The sequence below is a fragment of the Pan paniscus genome, chromosome 14, assembly GCF_029289425.2.
Source record: "Pan paniscus chromosome 14, NHGRI_mPanPan1-v2.0_pri, whole genome shotgun sequence".
In the NCBI taxonomy this organism is placed as follows: domain Eukaryota; kingdom Metazoa; phylum Chordata; class Mammalia; order Primates; family Hominidae; genus Pan; species Pan paniscus.
The window spans coordinates 13,696,868-13,723,927 of record NC_073263.2 but is presented as its reverse complement, the minus strand read 5'-3'; positions in this window follow the sequence as shown (position 1 = coordinate 13,723,927).

The following is a 27,060-nucleotide window of genomic DNA, read 5'->3' as shown; positions in this document are numbered from 1 at the left end:
TTGGTGTAATTATTGATATTTTATGTACAGTATATTAAATATAATTACTGAAGATTTTGATAGTTTATTTACAGTATATATAACACATATTTGGTGTACTTTGTGATATTTTATGTACAGTAGATAATATATACTTACTGTAATTTTTTATATTTTATTTACAGTATGTAAAATGTATTTGGTGTACTTTTAGTTAATATTATATGTACAATATATGAAATATATTTACTGTACTTTTTGATATTTTATGTACAGTATATAATATATATTTGGTGTACTTTTGATATTTTATGTAAATTATATAATATATATTTGGTGTAGATTTTGATATTTTACATAGAGTGTAATATATATATACTGTCCTTTTTTGATATTTTATTTAGAGTGTATAATATACATTTGGTGTAATTTTTGATATTTTATGTACAGTACATTAAATATAATTACTGAAGATTTTGATAGTTTATTTACAGTATATATAACACATATTTGGTGTACTTTTTGATAATTTATGTACAGTAGATAATATATACGTACTGTAATTTTTGATATTTTATTTAGAGTATGTAAAATGTATTTGGTGTACTTTTAGTTAATATTATATGTACAATATATGAAATGCATTTACTGTACTTTTTGATATTTTATGTACAGTATATAATATATATTTGGTGTACTTTTGATATTTTATGTAAATTATATAATATATATTTGGTGTAGTTTTTGATATTTTACATAGAGTGTAATATATATTTACTGTCCTTTTTGATATTTTATTTAGAGTGTATAATATACATTTGGTGTAATTTTTGATATTTTATGTACAGTATATTAAATATAATTACTGAAGATATTGATAGTTTATTTACAGTATATATAACACATATTTGGTGTACTTTTTGATATTTTATGTACATTAGATAATATATACTTACTGTAATTTTTGATATTTTATTTACAGTATGTAAAATGTATTTGGTGTAGTTTTAGTTAGTATTATATGTACAATATATGGAATATATTTACTGTACTTTTTGATATTTTATGTACAGTATATAATATATATTTGGTGCACTTTTGATATTTTATGTAAATTATATAATATATGTTTGGTGTAGTTTTTGATATTTTACATAGAGTGTAATATATATTTACTGTCCTTTTTGATATTTTATTTAGAGTGTATAATATACATTTGGTGTAATTTTTGATATTTTATGTACAGTATATTAAATATAATTACTGAAGATTTTGATAGTTTATTTACAGTATATATAACACAGATTTGGTGTACTTTTTGATATTTTATGTACAGTAGATAATATATACTTACTGTAATTTTTGATATTTTATTTACAGTATGTAAAATGTATTTCGTGTACTTTTAGTTAATATTACATGTACAATATATGAAATATATTTACTGTACTTTTTGATATTTAATGAAGAGTATATAATATATATTTGGTGTACTTTTGATATTTTATGTAAATTATATAATATATATTTGGTGTAGTTTTTGATATTTTACATAGAGTGTAATATATATTTACTGTCATTTTTGATATTTTATTTAGAGTGTATAATATACATTTGTTGTAATTTTTGATATTTTATGTACCGTATATTAAATATAATTACTGAAGGTTTTGATAGTTTATTTACACTATATATAACACATATTTTGTGTACATTTTGATATTTTGTGTACAGTAGATAATATATACTTACTGAAATTTTTGATGTTTTATTTACAGTATGTAAAATGTATTTGGTGTAGTTTTAGTTAATATTATATGTACAATATATGAAATATATTTACTGTACTTTTTGATATTTTATGTACAGTATGTAATATATATTTGGTGTACTTTTGATATTTCATGTAAATTATATAATATATATTTGGTGTAGTTTTTGATATTTTACATAGAGTGTAATATATATTTACTGTCCTTTTTGATATTTTATTTAGAGTGTATAATATACATTTGGTGTAATTTTTGATATTTTATGTGCAGTATATTAAATATAATTACTGAAGATTTTGATAGTTTATTTACAGTATATATAACACATATTTTGTGTACTTTTTGATATTTTATGTACAGTAGATAATATATACTTACTGTAACTTTTGATATTTTATTTACAGTATGTAAGATGTATTTGGTGTAGTTTTACTTAATATTATATGTACAACATATGAAATATATTTACTGTACTTTTTGATATTTTATGTACAGTACGTAATATATATTTGGTGTACTTTTGATATTTTATGTAAATTAAATAATATATATTTGGTGTAGTTTTTGATATTTTACATACATTGCAATATATATTTACTGTCCTTTATGATATTTATTTAGAGTGTAGAATATACATTTGGTGTAATTTTTGATATTTTATGTACAGTATATTAAATATAATTACTGAAGATTTTGATAGTTTATTTACAGTATATATAACACATATTTGGTGTACTTTTTGATATTTTATGTACAGTAGATAATATATACTTACTGTAATTTTTGATATTTTATTTACAGTATGTAAAATGTATTTGGTGTAGTTTTAGTTAATATTATATGTACAATATATGAAATATATTTACTGTACTTTATGATATTTTATGTAAATTATATAATATATATTTGGTGTACTTTTGATATTTTATGTAAATTATCAAATATATATTTGGTGTAGTTTTTGATATTTTACATAGAGTGTAATATATATTTACTGTCCTTTTTGATATTTTATTTAGAGTGTATAATATACATTTGGTGTAATTTTTGATATTTTATGTACAGTATATTAAATATAATTACTGAAGATTTTGATAGTTTATTTACAGTATATATAACACATATTTGGTGTACTTTTTGTTATTTTATGTTCAGTAGATAATATATACTTACTGTAAATTTTGATATTTTATTTACAGTATGTAAAATGTATTTGGTGTAGTTTTAGTTAATAGTATATGTACAAAATATGAAATATATTTACTGTACTTTTTGATATTTTATGTACAGTATATAATATATATTTGGTGTACTTTTGATATTTTATGTAAATTATATAATATATACGGTGTAGTTTTTGATATTTTACATAGAGTGTAATATATATTTACTGTCCTTTTTGATATTTTATTTAGAGTGTATAATATACATTTGGTGTAATTATTGATATTTTATGTACAGTATATTAAATATAATTACTGAAGATTTTGATATTTTATTTACAGTATATATAACACATATTTGGTGTACGTTTTGATATTTTATGTACAGTAGATAATATATATTTACTGTAATTTTTTATATATTATTTACAGTATGTAAAATGTATTTGGTGTACTTTTAGTTAATATTATATGTACAATATATGAAATATATTTACTGTACTTTTTGATATTTTATGTACAGTATATAATATATATTTGGTGTACTTTTGATATTTTATGTAAATTATATAATATATATTTGGTTTAGATTTTGATATTTTACATAGAGTGTAATATATATATACTGTCCTTTTTTGATATTTTATTTAGAGTGTATAATATACATTTGGTGTAATTTTGATATTTTATATACAGTATATTAAATATAATTACTGAAGATTTTGATAGTTTATTTACAGTATATATAACACATATTTGGTGTACTTTTTGACATTTTGTTTACAGTAGATAATATATACTTACTGTAGTTTTTGATATTTTATTTACAGTATATAAAATGCATTTGGTGTACTTTTAATTAATATTATATGTACAATATATGAAATATATTTACTGTACTTTTTGATATTTTATGTACATTATATAATAAATATTTTTGTGCTTTTGATATTTTATATAAATTATATAATATATATTTGGTGTAGTTTTTGATATTTACATAGAGTGTAATATATATTTACTGTCCTTTTTGATATTTTATTTAGGGTGTATAATATACATTTGGTGTAATTTTTGATATTTTATGTACAGTATATTAAATATAATTACTTAAGAATTTGATAGTTTATTTACAGTATATATAACACATATTTGGTGTACTTTTTGATATTTTATGTACAGTAGATAATATATACCTACTGTAATTTCTGATATTTTTTTAGAGTATGTAAAAAGTATTTGGTGTACTTGTAGTTAATATTATATGTACAATATATGAAATACATTTACTGTACTTTTTAATATTTTATGTACAGTATATAATATATATTTGGTGTACTTATGATATTTTATTTAAATTATATAATATATATTTGGTGTAGTTTTTGATATTTTACATAGAGTGTAATATATATTTACTGTCCTTTTTGATATTTTATTTAGAGTGTATAATATACATTTGGTGTAATTTTTGATATTTTATGTACAGTATATTAAATATAATTACTGAAGATATTGATAGTTTATTTACAGTATATATAACACATATTTGGTGTATTTTTTGATATTTTATGTACAGTAGATAATATATACTTACTGTAATTTTTGATATTTTATTTACAGCATGTAAAATGAATTTGGTGTAGTTTTAGATAATATTATATGTACAATATATGAAATATATTTACTGTACTTTTTGATATTTTATGTACAGTTTAAAATATATATTTGGTGTACTTTTGATATTTTATGTAAATTATATAATATATATTTGGTGTAGTTTTTCAAATTTTACATAGAGTGTAAGATATATTTACTGTCCTTTTTGATATTTTATTTAGAGTGTATAATATACATTTGGTGTAATTTTTGATATTTTATGAACAGTATATTAAATATAATTACTGAAGATTTTGATAGTTTATTTACAGTATATATAACACATATTTGGCATACTTTTTGATATTTTATGTACAGTAGATACTATATACTTACTGTAATTTTTGATATTTTATTTACAGTATGTAAAATGTATTTGGTGTAGTTTTAGTTAGTATTATATGTACAATATATGGAATATATTTACTGTACTTTTTGATATTTTATGTACAGTATATAATATATATTTGGTGTACTTCTGATATTTTATGTAAATTATATAATATATATTTGGTGTAGTTTATGATATTTTACATAGAGTGTAATATATATTTACTGTCCTTTTTGATATTTTATTTAGAGTGTATAATATACATTTGGTGTAATTTTTGATATTTTATGTACAGTATATTAAATATAATTTCTGAAGATTTTGATAGTTTATGTACAGTATATATAACACATATTTGGTGTACTTTTTGATATTTTATGTACAGTAGATAATATATACTTACTGTAATTTTTGATATTTTATTTACAGTATGTAAAATGTATTTCGTGTACTTTTAGTTAATATTATATGTACAATATATGAAATATATTTACTGTACTTTTTGATATTTAATGAACAGTATATAATATATATTTGGTGTACTTTTGATATTTTATGTAAATTATATAATATATATTTGGTGTAGTTTTTGATATTTTACATACAGTGTAATATATATTTACTGTCATTTTTGATATTTTATTTAGAGTGTATAATATACATTTGGTGTAATTTTTGATATTTTATGAACAGTATATTAAATATAATTACTGAAGATTTTGATAGTTTATTTACAGTATATATAACACATATTTGGTGTACTTTTTGATATTTTATGTACAGTAGATAATATATACTTACTGTAATTTTTGATATTTTATTTACAGTCTGTAAAATGTATTTGGTGTACTTTTAGTTAATATTATATGTACAACATGTGAAATATATTTACTGTACTTTTTGATATTTTATGTACAGTAGATAATATAAACTTACTGTAATTTTTTATATTTTATTTACAGTATGTAAAATGTATTTAGTGTACTTTTAGTTAATATTATATGTACAACATATGAAATATATTTACTGTACGTTTTGATATATTTTGTACAGTATATAATATATATTTGGTGTACTTTTGATATTTTATGTAAATTATATAATATATACTTGGTTTAGTTTTTGATATTTTACATAGAGTGTAATATATATTTACTGTCCTTTTTGATATTTAATTTAGAGTGTATAATATACATTTGGTGTAATTTTTGATATTTTATGAACAGTATATTAAATATAATTACTGAAGATTTTGATAGTTTATTTACAGTATATATAACACATATTTGGTGTACTTTTTCATATTTTTTGTACAGTAGATAATATATACTTACTGTAATTTTTGATATTTTATTTACAGTATGCAAAATGTATTTGGTGTACTTTTAGTTAATATTATATGTACAATATATGAAATATATTTACTGTACTTTTTGATATTTTATGTACAATATATAATATATATTTGGTGTACTTTTGATATTTTATGTAAATTATATAATATATATTTGGTGTAGTTTTTGATATTTTACATACTGTGTAATATTTATTTACTGTCTTTTTGATATTTTATTTAGAGTGTATAATATACATTTGGTGTAATTTTTGATATTTTATGAACAGTATATTAAATATAATTACTGAAGATTTTGATAGTTTATTTACAGTATATATAACACATATTTGGTGTACTTTTTGATATTTTATGTACAGTAGATTATATATACTTACTGTAATTTTTGATATTTTATTTACAGTATGGAAAATGTTTTTGGTGTACTTTCAGTTATTACTATATGTACAATATATGAAATATATTTACTGTACTTTTTGATATTTTATGTACATTATATAATATATATTTGGTGTACTTTTGATATTTTATGTAAATTATATAATATATACTTTGTGTAGTTTTTGATATTTTACATAGTGTGTAATATATATTTACTGTCTTTTTGATATTTTATTTAGAGTGTATAATATACATTAGGTTTAATTTTTGGTATTTTATGAACAGTATATAAAATATAATTACTGAAGGTTTTGATAGTTTATTTACAGTATATATAACACATATTTGGTGTACTTTTTGATATTTTATGTACAGTATATAATATATATTTGGTGTACTTTTGATATTTTATGTAAGTTACATAATATATATTTGGTGTAGTTTTTGATATTTTACATAGAGTGTAATATATATTTACTGTCCTTTTTGATATTTTATTTAGAGTGTATAATATACATTTGGTGTAATTTTTGATATATTATGAACAGTATATTAAATATAATTACTGAAGATTTTGATAGTTTATTTACAGTATATATAACACATATTTGGTGTACTTTTTGATATTTTATGTACAGTAGATAATATATACTTCCTGTAATTTTTGATATTTTATTTACAGTCTGTAAAATGTATTTGGTGTACTTTTAGTTAATATTATATGTACAACATGTGAAATATATTTACTGTACTTTTTGATATTTTATGTACAGTAGATAATATAAACTTACTGTAATTTTTTATATTTTATTTACTGTATGTAAAATGTATTTAGTGTACTTTTAGTTAATATTATATGTACAACATATGAAATATATTTACTGTACGTTTTGATATATTTTGTACAGTATATAATATATATTTGGTGTACTTTTGATATTTTATGTAAATTATATAATATATACTTGGTTTAGTTTTTGATATTTTACATAGAGTGTAATATATATTTACTGTCCTTTTTGATATTTAATTTAGAGTGTATAATATACATTTGGTGTAATTTTTGATATTTTATGAACAGTATATTAAATATAATTACTGAAGATTTTGATAGTTTATTTACAGTATATATAACACATATTTGGTGTACTTTTTGATATTTTATGTACAGTAGATTATATATACTTACTGTAATTTTTGATATTTTATTTACAGTATGGAAAATGTTTTTGGTGTACTTTCAGTTATTACTATATGTACAATATATGAAATATATTTACTGTACTTTTTGATATGTTATGTACATTATATAATATATATTTGGTGTACTTTTGATATTTTATGTAAATTATATAATATATACTTTGTGTAGTTTTTGATATTTTACATAGTGTGTAATATATATTTACTGTCTTTTTGATATTTTATTTAGAGTGTATAATATACATTGGGTTTAATTTTTGGTATTTTATGAACAGTATATAAAATATAATTACTGAAGGTTTTGATAGTTTATTTACAGTATATATAACACATATTTGGTGTACTTTTTGATATTTTATGTACAGTATATAATATATATTTGGTGTACTTTTGATATTTTATGTAAATTATAAAATATATACTTGGTGTAGTTTTTGATATTTTACATAGAGTGTAATATATATTTACTGTCCTATTTGATATTTTATTTAGAGTGTATAATATACATTTGGTGTAATTTTTGATATTTTATGTACAGTATATTAAATATAATTACTGAAGATTTTGATAGTTTATTTACAGTATATATAACACATATTTGGTGTACTTTTTGATATTTTATGTACAGTAGATAATATATACTTAGTGTAATTTTTGATATTTTATTTACAGTATGTAAAATGTATTTGGTGTAGTTTTAGTTAATATTATATGTACAACATATGAAATATATTTACTGTACTTTTTGATATTTTATGTACAGTTTATAATATATATTTGGTGTACTTTTGATATTTTATGTAAATTATATAATATATATTTGGTGTAGTTTTTCAAATTTTACATAGAGTGTAATATATATTTACTGTCCTATTTGATATTTTATTTAGGGTGTATAATATACATTTGGTGTAATTTTTGATATATTATGAACCGTATATTAAATATAATTACTGAAGGTTTTGATAGTTTATTTACAGTATATATAACACATATTTGGCGTACTTTTTGATATTTTATGTATAGTAGATAATATATACTTACTGTAATTTTTGATATTTTATTTACAGTATGTAAAATATATTTGGTGTAGTTTTAGTTAGTATTATATGTACAATATATGGAATATATTTACTGTACTTTTTGATATTTTATGTACAGTATATAATATATATTTGGTGAACTTTTGATATTTTATGTACATTATATAATATATATTTGGTGTAGTTTTTGATATTTTACATAGAGTGTAATATATATTTACTGTCCTTTTTGATATTTTATTAAGAGTGTATAATATACATTTGGTGTAATTTTTGATATTTTATGAACAGTATATTAAATATAATTACTGAATATTTTGATAGTTTATTTACAGTATATATAACACATATTTGGTGTACTTTTTGATATTTTATGTACAGTAGATAATATATACTTACTGTAATTTTTGATATTTTATTTACCGTATGTAAAATGTATTTGGTGTACTTTTAGTTAATATTATATGTACAATATATGAAATATATTTACTGTACTTTTTGATATTTTATGTACAGTATATAATATATATTTGGTGTACTTTTGATATTTTATGTAAATTAAATAATATATATTTGGTGTAGTTTTTGATATTTTACATAGATTGTAATATATATTTACTGTCCTTTATGATATTTTATTTAGAGTGTATAATATACATTTGGTGTAATTTTTGATATTTTATGAACAGTATATTAAATATAATTACTGAATATTTTGATAGTTTATTTACACTATATATAACACATATTTGGTGTACTTTTTGATATTTTATGTACAGTAGATGATATATACTTACTGTAATTTTTGATATTTTATTTACAGTATGTAAAATGTATTTGGTGTAGTTTTAGTTAATATTATATGTACAATATATGAAATATATTTACTGTGCTTTTTGATATTTTATGTACAGTATATAATATATATTTGGTGTACTTTTGATATTTTATGTAAATTATATACTGTATATTTGGTGTAGTTTTTGATATTTTACATAGAGTGTAATATATATTTACTGTCCTTTTTGATATTTTATTTAGAGTGTAGAATATACATTTGGTGTAATTTTTGATATTTTATGTACAGTATATTAAATATAATTACTGAAGATTTTGATAGTTTATTTACAGTATATAAAACACATATTTGGTGTACTTTTTGATATTTTATGTACAGTAGATAATATATACTTACTGTAATTTTTGATATTTTATTTACAGTATGTAAAATGTATTTGGTGTAGTTTTAGTTAATATTATATGTACAATATATGAAATATATTTACTGTACTTTTTGGTATTTTATGTAAAGTATATAATATATATTTGGTGTACTTTTGATATTTTATGAAAATTATAAAATATATATTTGGTGTAGTTTTTGATATTTTACATAGAGTGTAATATATATTTACTGTCCTTTTTGATATTTTATTTAGAGTGTATAATATACATTTGGTGTAATTTTTGATATTTTATGTACAGTATATTAAATACAATTACTGAAGATTTTGATAGTTTATTTACAGTATATATAACACATATTTGGTGTACTTTTTGATATTTTATGTTCAGTAGATAATATATACTTACTGTAATTTTTGATATTTTATTTCCAGTATGTAAAATGTATTTGGTGTAGTTTTAGTTAATAGTATATGTACAAAATATGAAATATATTTACTGTACTTTTTGATATTTTATGTACAGTATATAATATATATTTGGTGTACTTTTGATATTTTATGTAAATTATATAATATATACGGTGTAGTTTTTGATATTTTACATAGAGTGTAATATATATTTACTGTCCTTTTTGATATTTTATTTAGAGTGTATAATATACATTTGGTGTAATTATTGATATTTTATGTACAGTATATTAAATATAATTACTGAAGATTTTGATAGTTTATTTACAGTATATATAACACATATTTGGTGTACTTTGTGATATTTTATGTACAGTAGATAATATATACTTACTGTAATTTTTTATATTTTATTTACAGTATGTAAAATGTATTTGGTGTACTTTTAGTTAATATTATATGTACAATATATGAAATATATTTACTGTACTTTTTGATATTTTATGTACAGTATATAATATATATTTGGTGTACTTTTGATATTTTATGTAAATTATATAATATATATTTGGTGTAGATTTTGATATTTTACATAGAGTGTAATATATATATACTGTCCTTTTTTGATATTTTATTTAGAGTGTATAATATACATTTGGTGTAATTTTTGATATTTTATGTACAGTACATTAAATATAATTACTGAAGATTTTGATAGTTTATTTACAGTATATATAACACATATTTGGTGTACTTTTTGATAATTTATGTACAGTAGATAATATATACGTACTGTAATTTTTGATATTTTATTTAGGGTATGTAAAATGTATTTGGTGTACTTTTAGTTAATATTATATGTACAATATATGAAATACATTTACTGTACTTTTTGATATTTTCTGTACAGTATATAATATATATTTGGTGTACTTTTGATATTTTATGTAAATTATATAATATATATTTGGTGTAGTTTTTGATATTTTACATAGAGTGTAATATATATTTACTGTCCTTTTTGATATTTTATTTAGAGTGTATAATATACATTTGGTGTAATTTTTGATATTTTATGTACAGTATATTAAATATAATTACTGAAGATATTGATAGTTTATTTACAGTATATATAACACATATTTGGTGTACTTTTTATATTTTATGTACATTAGATAATATATACTTACTGTAATTTTTGATATTTTATTTACAGTATGTAAAATGTATTTGGTGTAGTTTTAGTTAGTATTATATGTACAATATATGGAATATATTTACTGTACTTTTTGATATTTTATGTACAGTATATAATATATATTTGGTGCACTTTTGATATTTTATGTAAATTATATAATATATGTTTGGTGTAGTTTTTGATATTTTACATAGAGTGTAATATATATTTAATGTCCTTTTTGATATTTTATTTAGAGTGTATAATATACATTTGGTGTAATTTTTGATATTTTATGTACAGTATATTAAATATAATTACTGAAATTTTTGATAGTTTATTTACAGTATATATAACACAGATTTGGTGTACTTTTTGATATTTTATGTACAGTAGATAATATATACTTACTGTAATTTTTGATATTTTATTTACAGTATGTAAAATGTATTTCGTGTACTTTTAGTTAATATTACATGTACAATATATGAAATATATTTACTGTACTTTTTGATATTTAATGAAGAGTATATAATATATATTTGGTGTACTTTTGATATTTTATGTAAATTATATAATATATATTTGGTGTAGTTTTTGATATTTTACATAGAGTGTAATATATATTTACTGTCATTTTTGATATTTTATTTAGAGTGTATAATATACATTTGTTGTAATTTTTGATACTTTATGTGCAGTATATTACATATAATTACTGAAGATTTTGTTAGTTTATTTAGAGTATATATAACACATATTTGGTGTACATTTTGATATTTAATGTACAGTAGATAATATATACTTACTGTAATTTTTGATATTTTATTTACAGTATGTAAAATGTATTTGGTGTAGTTTTAGTTAATATTATATGTACAATATATGAAATATATTTAATGTACTTTTTGATATTTTATGTACAGTATATAATATATATTTGGTGTAATTTTGATATTTTATGAAAATTATATAATATATATTTCGTGTAGTTTTTGATATTTTACATAGAGTGTAATATATATTTACTGTCCTTTTTGATATTATATTTAGAGTGTATAATATACATTTGGTGTGATTTTTGATATTTTACGTGCAGTATATTAAATATAATTACTGAAGATTTTGATAGTTTATTTACAGTATATATAACACATATTTGGTGTACTTTTTGATATTTTATGTACAGTAGGTAATATATACTTACTGTAACATTTGATATTTTATTTACAGTATGTAAAATGTATTTGGTGTAGTTTTAGTTAATATTATATGTACAATATATGAAATATATTTACTGTACTTTTTGATATTTTATGTACAGTATATAATATATATTTGGTGTACTTTTGATATTTTATGTAAATTAAATAATATATATTTGGTGTATTTTTTGATATTTTACATAGAGTGTAATATATATTTACTGTCCTTTTTGATATTTTATTTAGAGTGTGTAATATACATTTGGTGTAAATTTTGATATTTTATGAACAGTATATTACATGTAATTACTGAATATTTTGATAGTTTATTTACACTATATATAACACATATTTGGTGTACTATTTGATATTTTATGTACAGTAGATAATATATACTTACTGTAATTTTTGATATTTTATTTACAGTATGTAAAATGTATTTGGTGTAGTTTTAGTTAATATTATATGTAAAATATATGAAGTATATTTACTGTACTTTTTGATATTTTATGTACAGTATATAATATATATTTGGTGTACTTTTGATATTTTATGTAAATTATATAATATATATTTGGTGTAGTTTTTGATATTTTACATACAGTGTAATATATATTTATTGTCCTTATTGATATTTTATTTAGAGTGTATAGTATACATTTGGTGTAATTTTTGATATTTTATGAACAGTATATTAAATATAATTACTGAGGATTTTCATAGTTTATTTACAGTATATATAACACATATTTGGTGTACTTTTTGATATTTTATGTACAGTAGATAATATATACTTACCGTAATTTTTATATTTTATTTACAGTATGTAAAATGTATTTGGTGTACTTTTAGTTAATATTATATGTACAATATATGAAATATATTTACTGTACTATTTGATATTTTATGTACAGTAGATAATATATACTGACTGTAATTTTTGATATTTTATTTACAGTATGTAAAATGTATTTGTTGGACTTTTAATTAATATTATATGTACAGTATATGAAATATATTTACTGTACTTTTTGATATTTTATGTACAGTATATAATATATATTTGGTGTACTTTTGATATTTTATGTAAATTATATAGTATATATTTGGTGTAGTTTTTGAAATTTTACATAGAGTGTAATATATATTTACTGTCATTTTTGATATTTTATTTTGAGTGTATAATGTACATTTGGTGTAATTTTTGATATTTTATGTACAGTATATTAAATATAATTACTGAAGATATTGATAGTTTATTTACAGTATATATAACACATATTTGGTGTACTTTTTGATATTATATGTACAGTAGATAATATATACTTACTGTAATTTTTGATATTTTATTTACAGTATGTAAAATGTATTTGGTGTACTTTTAGTTAATATTATATGTACAATATATGAAATATATTTACTGTACTTTTTGATAATTTATGTACAGTAGATAATATATACTTACTGTAATTTTAGATATTTTATTTACAGTATGTAAAATGTATTTGGTGTACTTTTAGTTAATATTATATGTACAATATATGAAATATATTTACTGTACTATTTGATATTTTATGTACAGTATATAATATATATTTGGTGTACTTTTGATATTTTATGTAAATTATATAATATATATTTGGTGTAGTTTTTGATATTTTACATAGAGTGTAATATATATTTACTGTCCTTTTTTCTATTTTATTTAGAATGTATAACATACATTTGGTGTAATTTTTGTTATTTTATGAACAGTACATTAAATATAATTACTGAAGATTTTGATAGTTTATTTACAGTATATATAACACATATTTGGTGTACTTTTTTATAGTTTAGGTACAGTAGATAATATATACTTACTGTAATTTTTTGTATTTTATTTACAGTATGTAAAACTTATTTGTTGTACTTTTCGGTAATATTATATGTACAATATATGAAATATATTTACTGTACTTCTTGATATTTTATGTACAGTATATAATATATATTTGGGGTACTTTTGATATTTTATGTAAATTTTATAATATATATTTGGTGTAGTTTTTGATATTTTACATAGAGTGTAATATATATTTACTGTCCTTTTTGATATTTTATTTAGAGTGTATAATATACATTTGTTGTAATTTTTGATATTTTATGTACAGTATATTAAATATAATTACTGAAGATTTTGATAGTTTATTTACAGTATATATAACACATATTTGGTGTACTTTTTGATATTTTATGTACAGTAGATAATATATACTTACTCTAATTTTTGATATTTTATTTTCAGTATGTAAAATGTATTTGGTGTAGTTTTAGTTAATATTATATGTACAATATATGAAATATATTTACTGTACTTTTTGATATTTTATGTACAGTATATAATATATATTTGGTGTAAGTTTGATATTTTATATAAATTATATAATATATATTTGGTGTAGTTTTTGATATTTTACATAGAGTGTAATATATATTTACTGTCCTTTTTGATATTTTATTTAGAGTGTATAATATACATTTGGTGTAATTTTTGATATTTTATGTGCAGTATATTAAATATAATTACTGAAGATTTTGATAGTTTATTTACAGTATATATAACACATATTTGGTGTACTTTTTGATATTTTATGTACAGTAGATAATATATACTTACTGTAATTTTTGATATTTTATTTACAGTATGTAAAATGTATTTGGTGTAGTTTTAGTTAATATTATATGTACAATATATGAAATACATTTACTGTACTTTTTGATATTTTATGTACAGTACATAATATATATTTGGTGTACTTTTGATATTTTATGTAAATTAAATAATATATATTTGGTGTAATTTTTGATATTTTACATAGAGTGTAATATATATTTACTGTCCTTTTTGATATTTTATTTAGAGTGTATAATATACATTTGGTGTAATATTTGATATTTTATGAACAGTATATTAAATATAATTACTGAATATTTTGATAGTTTATTTACACTATATATAACACATATTTGGTGTACTTTTTGATATTTTATGTACAGTAGATAATATATACTTACTGTAATTTTTGATATTTTATTTACAGTATGTAAAATGTATCTGGTGTAGTTTTAGTTAATATTATATGTACAATATATGAAATATATTTACTGTACTTTTTGATATTTCATGTACAGTATATAATATATATGGTGTACTTTTGATATTTTATGTAAATTATATACTGTATATTTGGTGTAGTTTTTGATATTTTACATAGAGTGTAATATAAATTTACTGTCCTTTTTGATATTTTATTTAGAGTGTATAATATACATTTGGTGTAATTTTTGATATTTTATGTACAGTATATTAAATATAATTACTGAAGATTTTGATAGTTTATTTACAGTATATATAACTCATATTTGGTGTACTTTTTGATATTTTATGTACGGTAGATAATATATACTTACTGTAATTTTTGATATTTTATTTACAGTCTGTAAAATGTATTTGGTGTAGTTTAATTAATATTATATGTACAATATATGAAATATATTTACTGTACTTTTTGATATTTTATGTACAGTATATAATATATATTTGGTGTACTTTTGATATTTTATGTAAATTATATAATATATATTTGGTGTAGTTTTTGATATTTTACATAGAGTGTAATATATATTTACTGTCCTTTTTGATATTTTACTTAGAGTGTATAATATACATTTGGTGTAATATTTGATATTTTATGTACAGTACATTAAATATAATTACTGAAGATTTTGATAGTTTATTTACAGTATATATAACACATATTTGGTGTACTTTTTGACATTTTGTTTACAGTAGATAATATATACTTACTGTAGTTTTTGATATTTTATTTACAGTATATAAAATGCTTTTGGTGTAGTTTTAATTAATATTATATGTACAATATATGAAATATATTTACTGTACTTTTTGATATTTTATGTACATTATATAATATATAGGTGTACTTTTGATATTTTATGTAAATTATATAATATATATTTGGTGTAGTTTTTGATATTTTACATAGAGTGTAATATATATTTACTGTCCTTTTTGATATTATATTTAGAGTGTATAATATACATTTGGTGTCATTTTTGATATTTTATGTACAGTATATTAAATATAATTACTTAAGAATTTGATAGTTTATTTACAGTATATATAACACATATTTGGTGTACTTTTTGATATTTTATGTACAGTAGATAATATATACCTACTGTAATTTCTGATATTTTTTTAGAGTATGTAAAAAGTATTTGGTGTACTTGTAGTTAATATTATATGTACAATATATGAAATACATTTACTGTACTTTTTAATATTTTATGTACAGTATATAATATATATTTGGTGTACTTATGATATTTTATTTAAATTATATAATATATATTTGGTGTAGTTTTTGATATTTTACATAGAGTGTAATATATATTTACTGTCCTTTTTGATATTTTATTTAGAGTGTATAATATACATTTGGTGTAATTTTTGATATTTTATGTACAGTATATTAAATATAATTACTGAAGATATTGATAGTTTATTTACAGTATATATAACACATATTTGGTGTATTTTTTGATATTTTATGTACAGTAGATAATATATACTTACTGTAATTTTTGATATTTTATTTACAGTATGTAAAATGAATTTGGTGTAGTTTTAGATAATATTATATGTACAATATATGAAATATATTTACTGTACTTTTTGATATTTTATGTACAGTTTATAATATATATTTGGTGTACTTTTGATATTTTATGTAAATTATATAATATATATTTGGTGTAGTTTTTCAAATTTTACATAGAGTGTAAGATATATTTACTGTCCTTTTTGATATTTTATTTAGAGTGTATAATATACATTTGGTGTAATTTTTGATATTTTATGAACAGTATATTAAATATAATTACTGAAGATTTTGATAGTTTATTTACAGTATATATAACACATATTTGGCATACTTTTTGATATTTTATGTACAGTAGATACTATATACTTACTGTAATTTTTGATATTTTATTTACAGTATGTAAAATGTATTTGGTGTAGTTTTAGTTAGTATTATATGTACAATATGTGGAATATATTTACTGTACTTTTTGATATTTTATGTACAGTATATAATGTATATTTGGTGTACTTTTGATATTTTATGTAAATTATATAATATATATTTGGTGTAGTTTTTGATATTTTACATAGAGTGTAATATATATTTACTGTCCTTTTTGATATTTTATTTAGAGTGTATAATATACATTTGGTGTAATTTTTGATATTTTATGTACAGTATATTAAATATAATTACTGAAGATTTTGATAGTTTATTTACAGTATATATAACACATATTTGGTGTACTTTTTGATATTTTATGTACAGTAGATACTATATACTTACTGTAATTTTTGATATTTTATTTACCGTATGTAAAATGTATTTGGTGTACTTTTAGTTAATATTATATGTACAATATATGAAATATATTTACTGTACTTTTTGATATTTTATGTACAGTATATAATATATATTTGGTGTACTTCTGATATTTTATGTAAATTATATAATATATATTTGGTGTAGTTTATGATATTTTACATAGAGTGTAATATATATTTACTGTCCTTTTTGATATTTTATTTAGAGTGTATAATATACATTTGGTGTAATTTTTGATATTTTATGTACAGTATATTAAATATAATTTCTGAAGATTTTGATAGTTTATGTACAGTATATATAACACATATTTGGTGTACTTTTTGATATTTTATGTACAGTAGATAATATATACTTACTGTAATTTTTGATATTTTATTTACAGTATGTAAAATGTATTTCGTGTACTTTTAGTTAATATTATATGTACAATATATGAAATATATTTACTGTACTTTTTGATATTTAATGAACAGTATATAATATATATTTGGTGTACTTTTGATATTTTATGTAAATTATATAATATATATTTGGTGTAGTTTTTGATATTTTACATACAGTGTAATATATATTTACTGTCATTTTTGATATTTTATTTAGAGTGTATAATATACATTTGGTGTAATTTTTGATATTTTATGTGCAGTATATTAAATATAATTACTGAAGATTTTGATAGTTTATTTACAGTATATATAACACATATTTTGTGTACTTTTTGATATTTTATGTACAGTAGATAATATATACTTATGGTAACTTTTGATATTTTATTTACAGTATTTAAAATGTATTTGGTGTAGTTTTAGATAATATTATATGTACAATATATGAAATATATTTACTGTACTTTTTGATATTTTATGTACAGTATATAATATATATTTGGTGTACTTTTGATATTTTATGTAAATTAAATAATATATATTTGGTGTAGTTTTTGATATTTTACATAGATTGTAATATATATTTACTGTCCTTTATGATATTTTATTTAGAGTGTATAATATACATTTGGTGTAATTTTTGATATTTTATGAACAGTATATTAAATATAATTACTGAATATTTTGATAGTTTATTTACACTATATATAACAGACATTTGGTGTACTTTTTGATATTTTATGTACAGTAGATAATATATACTTACTGTAATATTTGATATTTTATTTACAGTATGTAAAATGTATTTGGTGTAGTTTTAGTTAATATTATATGTACAATATATGAAATATATTTACTGTACTTTTTGATATTTTATGTACAGTATATAATATATATTTGGTGTACTTTTGATATTTTATGTAAATTATATACTGTATATTTGTTGTAGTTTTTGATATTTTACATAGAGTGTAATATATATTTACTGTCCTTTTTGATATTTTATTTAGAGTGTAGAAGATACATTTGGTGTAATTTTTGATATTTTATGTACAGTATATTAAATATAATTACTGAAGATTTTGATAGTTTATTTACAGTATATATAACACATATTTGGTGTACTTTTTGATATTTTATGTACAGTAGATAATATATACTTACTGTAATTTTTGATATTTTATTTACAGTATGTAAAATGTATTTGGTATAGTTTTAGTTAATATTATATGTACAATATATGAAATATATTTACTGTACTTTTTGATATTTTATGTAAAGTATATAATAAATATTTGGTGTACTTTTGATATTTTATGTAAATTATAAAATATATATTTGGTGTAGTTTTTGATATTTTACATAGAGTGTAATATATATTTACTGTCCTTTTTGATATATTATTTAGAGTGTATAATATACATTTGGTGTAATTTTTGATATTTTATGTACAGTATATTAAATATAATTACTGAAGATTTTGATAGTTTATTTACAGTATATATAACACATATTTGGTGTACTTTTTGATATTTTATGTTCAGTAGATAATATATACTTACTGTAATTTTTGATATTTTATTTACAGTATGTAAAATGCATTTGGTGTAGTTTTAGTTAATAGTATATGTACAAAATATGAAATATATTTACTGTACTTTTTGATATTTTATGTACAGTATATAATATATATTTGGTGTACTTTTGATATTTTATGTAAATTATATAATATATATTTGGTGTAAATTTTGATATTTTACATAGAGTGTAATATATATATACTGTCTTTTTGATATTTTATTTAGAGTGTATAATATACATTTGGTGTAATTTTTGATATTTTATGTACAGTACATTAAATATAATTACTGAAGATTTTGATAGTTTATTTACAGTATATATAACACATATTTGGTGTACTTTTTGATAATTTATGTACAGTAGATAATATATACGTACTGTAATTTTTGATATTTTATTTAGAGTATGTAAAATGTATTTGGTGTACTTTTAGTTAATATTATATGTACAATATATGAAATACATTTACTGTACTTTTTGATATTTTAAGTACAGTATATAATATATATTTGGTGTACTTTTGAAATTTTATGTAAATTATATAATATATATTTGGTGTAGTTTTTGATATTTTACATAGAGTGTAATATATAATTACTGTCCTTTTTGATATTTTATTTAGAGTGTATAATATACATTTGGTGTAATTTTTGATATTTTATGTACAGTATATTAAATATAATTACTGAAGATATTGATAGTTTATTTACAGTATATATAACACATATTTGGTGTACTTTTTGATATTTTATGTACAGTAGATAATATATACTTACTGTAATTTTTGATATTTTATTTACAGTATGTAAAATGTATTTGGTGTAGTTTTAGTTAATATTATATGTACAATATATGAAATATATTTACTGTACTTTTTGATATTTTATGTAAAGTATATAAGATATATTTGGTGTACTTTTGATATTTTATGTAAATTATCAAATATATATTTGGTGTAGTTTTTGATATTTTACATAGAGTGTAATATATATTTACTGTCCTTTTTGATATTTTATTTAGAGTGTATAATATACATTTGGTGTAATTTTTGATATTTTATGTACAGTATATTAAATATAATTACTGAATATATTGATAGTTTATTTACAGTATATATAACACATATTTGGTGTACTTTGTGATATTTTATGTACAGTAGATAATATATACTTACTGAAATTTTTTATATTTTATTTACAGTATGTAAAATGTATTTGGTGTACTTTTAGTTAATATTATATGTACAATATATGAAATATATTTACTGTACTTTTTGATATTTTATGTACAGTATATAATATATATTTGGTGTACTTTTGATATTTTATGTAAATTATATAATATATATTTGGTGTAGATTTTGATATTTTACATAGAGTGTAATATATATATACTGTCCTTTTTTGATATTTTATTTAGAGTGTATAATATACATTTGGTGTAATTTTTGATATTTTATGTACAGTACATTAAATATAATTACTGAAGATTTTGATAGTTTATTTACAGTATATATAACACATATTTGGTGTACTTTTTGACATTTTGTTTACAGTAGATAATATATACTTACTGTAGTTTTTGATATTTTATTTACAGTATATAAAATGCATTTGGTGTAGTTTTAATTAATATTATATGTACAATATATGAAATATATTTACTGTACTTTTTGATATTTTATGTACATTATATAATATATATTTGGTGTACTTTTGATATTTTATGTAAATTATATAATATATATTTGGTGTAGTTTTTGATATTTTACATAGAATGTAATATTTATTTACTGTCCTTTTTGATATTTTATTTAGAGTGTATAATACACATTTGGTGTAATTTTTGATATTTTATGTACAGTACATTAAATATAATTACTGAAGATTTTGATAGTTTATTTACAGTATATATAACACATATTTGGTGTACTTTTTGATAATTTATGTACAGTAGATAATATATACGTACTGTAATTTTTGATATTTTATTTAGAGTATGTAAAATGTATTTGGTGTACTTTTAGTTAATATTATATGTACAATATATGAAATACATTTACTGTACTTTTTGATATTTTAAGTACAGTATATAATATATATTTGGTGTACTTTTGATATTTTATGTAAATTATATAATATATATTTGGTGTAGTTTTTGATATTTTACATAGAGTGTAATATATAATTACTGTCCTTTTTGATATTTTATTTAGAGTGTATAATATACATTTGGTGTAATTTTTGATATTTTATGTACAGTATATTAAATATAATTACTGAAGATATTGATAGTTTATTTACAGTATATATAACACATATTTGGTGTACTTTTTGATATTTTATGTACAGTAGATAATATATACTTACTGTAATTTTTGATATTTTATTTACAGTATGTAAAATGTATTTGGTGTAGTTTTAGTTAATATTATATGTACAATATATGAAATATATTTACTGTACTTTTTGATATTTTATGTAAAGTATATAAGATATATTTGGTGTACTTTTGATATTTTATGTAAATTATCAAATATATATTTGGTGTAGTTTTTGATATTTTACATAGAGTGTAATATATATTTACTGTCCTTTTTGATATTTTATTTAGAGTGTATAATATACATTTGGTGTAATTTTTGATATTTTATGTACAGTATATTAAATATAATTACTGAAGATATTGATAGTTTATTTACAGTATATATAACACATATTTGGTGTACGTTGTGATATTTTATGTACAGTAGATAATATATACTTACTGAAATTTTTTATATTTTATTTACAGTATGTAAAATGTATTTGGTGTACTTTTAGTTAATATTATATGTACAATATATGAAATATATTTACTGTACTTTTTGATATTTTATGTACAGTATATAATATATATTTGGTGTACTTTTGATATTTTATGTAAATTATATAATATATATTTGGTGTAGATTTTGATATTTTACATAGAGTGTAATATATATATACTGTCCTTTTTTGATATTTTATTTAGAGTGTATAATATACATTTGGTGTAATTTTTGATATTTTATGTACAGTACATTAAATATAATTACTGAAGATTTTGATAGTTTATTTACAGTATATATAACACATATTTGGTGTACTTTTTGACATTTTGTTTACAGTAGATAATATATACTTACTGTAGTTTTTGATATTTTATTTACAGTATATAAAATGCATTTGGTGTAGTTTTAATTAATATTATATGTACAATATATGAAATATATTTACTGTACTTTTTGATATTTTATGTACATTATATAATATATATTTGGTGTACTTTTGATATTTTATGTAAATTATATAATATATATTTGGTGTAGTTTTTGATATTTTACATAGAATGTAATATATATTTACTGTCCTTTTTGATATTTTATTTAGAGTGTATAATACACATTTGGTGTAATTTTTGATATTTTATGTACAGTATATTAAATATAATTACTTAAGAATTTGATAGTTTATTTACAGTATATATAACACATATTTGGTGTACTTTTTGATAATTTATGTACAGTAGATAATATATACCTACTGTAATTTTTGATATTTTATTTAGAGTATGTAAAAAGTATTTGGTGTACTTTTAGTTAATATTATATGTACAATATATGAAATACATTTACTGTACTTTTTGATATTTTATGTACAGTATATAATATATATTTGGTGTGCTTTTGATATTTTATGTAAATTATATAATGTATATTTGGTGTAGTTTTTGATATTTTACATAGAGTGTAATATATATTTACTGTCCTTTTTGATATTTTATTTAGAGTGTATAATATACATTTGGTGTAATTTTTGATATTTTATGTACAGTATATTAAATATAATTACTGAAGATATTGATAGTTTATTTACAGTATATATAACACATATTTGGTGTACTTTTTGATATTTTATGTACAGTAGATAATATATACTTACTGTAATTTTTGATATTTTATTTACAGTATGTAAAATGTATTTGGTGTAGTTTTAGTTAATATTATATGTACAATATATGAAATATATTTACTGTACTTTTTGATATTTTATGTACAGTTTATAATATATATTTGGTGTACTTTTGATATTTTATGTAAATTATATAATATATATTTGGTGTAGTTTTTCAAATTTTACATAGAGTGTAATATATATTTACTGTCCTTTTTGATATTTTATTTAGAGTGTATAATATACATTTGGTGTAATTTTTGATATTTTATGAACAGTATATTAAATATAATTACTGAAGATTTTGATAGTTTATTTACAGTATATATAACACATATTTGGCGTACTTTTTGATATTTTATGTACAGTAGATAATATATACTTACTGTAATTTTTGATATTTTATTTACAGTATGTAAAATGTATTTGGTGTAGTGTTAGTTAGTATTATATGTACAATATATGGAATATATTTACTGTACTTTTTGATATTTTATGTACAGTATATAATATATATTTGGTGTACTTTTGATATTTTATGTAAATTATATAATATATATTTGGTGTAGTTTTTGATATTTTACATAGAGTGTAATATATATTTACTGTCCTATTTGATATTTTATTTAGAGTGTATAGTATACATTTGGTGTAATTTTTGATATTTTATGTACAGTATATTAAATATAATTACTGAAGATTTTGATAGTTTATTTACAGTATATATAACACATATTTGGTGTACTTTTTGATATTTTATGTACAGTAGATACTATATACTTACTGTAATTTTTGATATTTTATTTACCGTATGTAAAATGTATTTGGTGTACTTTTAGTTAATATTATATGTACAATATATGAAATATATTTACTGTACTTTTTGATATTTTATGTACAGTATATAATATATATTTGGTGTACTTCTGATATTTTATGTAAATTATATAATATATATTTGGTGTAGTTTATGATATTTTACATAGAGTGTAATATATATTTACTGTCCTTTTTGATATTTTATTTAGAGTGTATAATATACATTTGGGGTAATTTTTGATATTTTATGTACAGTATATTAAATATAATTTCTGAAGATTTTGATAGTTTATGTACAGTATATATAACACATATTTGGTGTACTTTTTGATATTTTATGTATAGTAGATAATATATACTTACTGTAATTTTTGATATTTTATTTACAGTATGTAAAATGTATTTCGTGTACTTTTAGTTAATATTATATGTACAATATATGAAATATATTTACTGTACTTTTTGATATTTAATGAACAGTATATAATATATATTTGGTGTACTTTTGATATTTTATGTAAATTATATAATATATATTTGGTGTAGTTTTTGATATTTTACATACAGTGTAATATATATTTACTGTCATTTTTGATATTTTATTTAGAGTGTATAATATACATTTGGTGTAATTTTTGATATTTTATGTGCAGTATATTAAATATAATTACTGAAGATTTTGATAGTTTATTTACAGTATATATAACACATATTTTGTGTACTTTTTGATATTTTATGTACAGTAGATAATATATACTTATGGTAACTTTTGATATTTTATTTACAGTATGTAAAATGTATTTGGTGTAGTTTTAGATAATATTATATGTACAATATATGAAATATATTTACTGTACTTTTTGATATTTTATGTACAGTATATAATATATATTTGGTGTACTTTTGATATTTTATGTAAATTAAATAATATATATTTGGTGTAGTTTTTGATATTTTACATAGATTGTAATATATATTTACTGTCCTTTATGATATTTTATTTAGAGTGTATAATATACATTTGGTGTAATTTTTGATATTTTATGAACAGTATATTAAATATAATTACTGAATATTTTGATAGTTTATTTACACTATATATAACAGACATTTGGTGTACTTTTTGATATTTTATGTACAGTAGATAATATATACTTACTGTAATATTTGATATTTTATTTACAGTATGTAAAATGTATTTGGTGTAGTTTTAGTTAATATTATATGTACAATATATGAAATATATTTACTGTACTTTTTGATATTTTATGTACAGTATATAATATATATTTGGTGTACTTTTGATATTTTATGTAAATTATATACTGTATATTTGTTGTAGTTTTTGATATTTTACATAGAGTGTAATATATATTTACTGTACTTTTTGATATTTTATTTAGAGTGTAGAAGATACATTTGGTGTAATTTTTGATATTTTATGTACAGTATATTAAATATAATTACTGAAGATTTTGATAGTTTATTTACAGTATATATAACACATATTTGGTGTACTTTTTGATATTTTATGTACAGTAGATAATATATACTTACTGTAATTTTTGATATTTTATTTACAGTATGTAAAATGTATTTGGTATAGTTTTAGTTAATATTATATGTACAATATATGAAATATATTTACTGTACTTTTTGATATTTTATGTAAAGTATATAATAAATATTTGGTGTACTTTTGATATTTTATGTAAATTATAAAATATATATTTGGTGTAGTTTTTGATATTTTACATAGAGTGTAATATATATTTACTGTCCTTTTTGATATATTATTTAGAGTGTATAATATACATTTGGTGTAATTTTTGATATTTTATGTACAGTATATTAAATATAATTACTGAAGATTTTGATAGTTTATTTACAGTATATATAACACATATTTGGTGTACTTTTTGATATTTTATGTTCAGTAGATAATATATACTTACTGT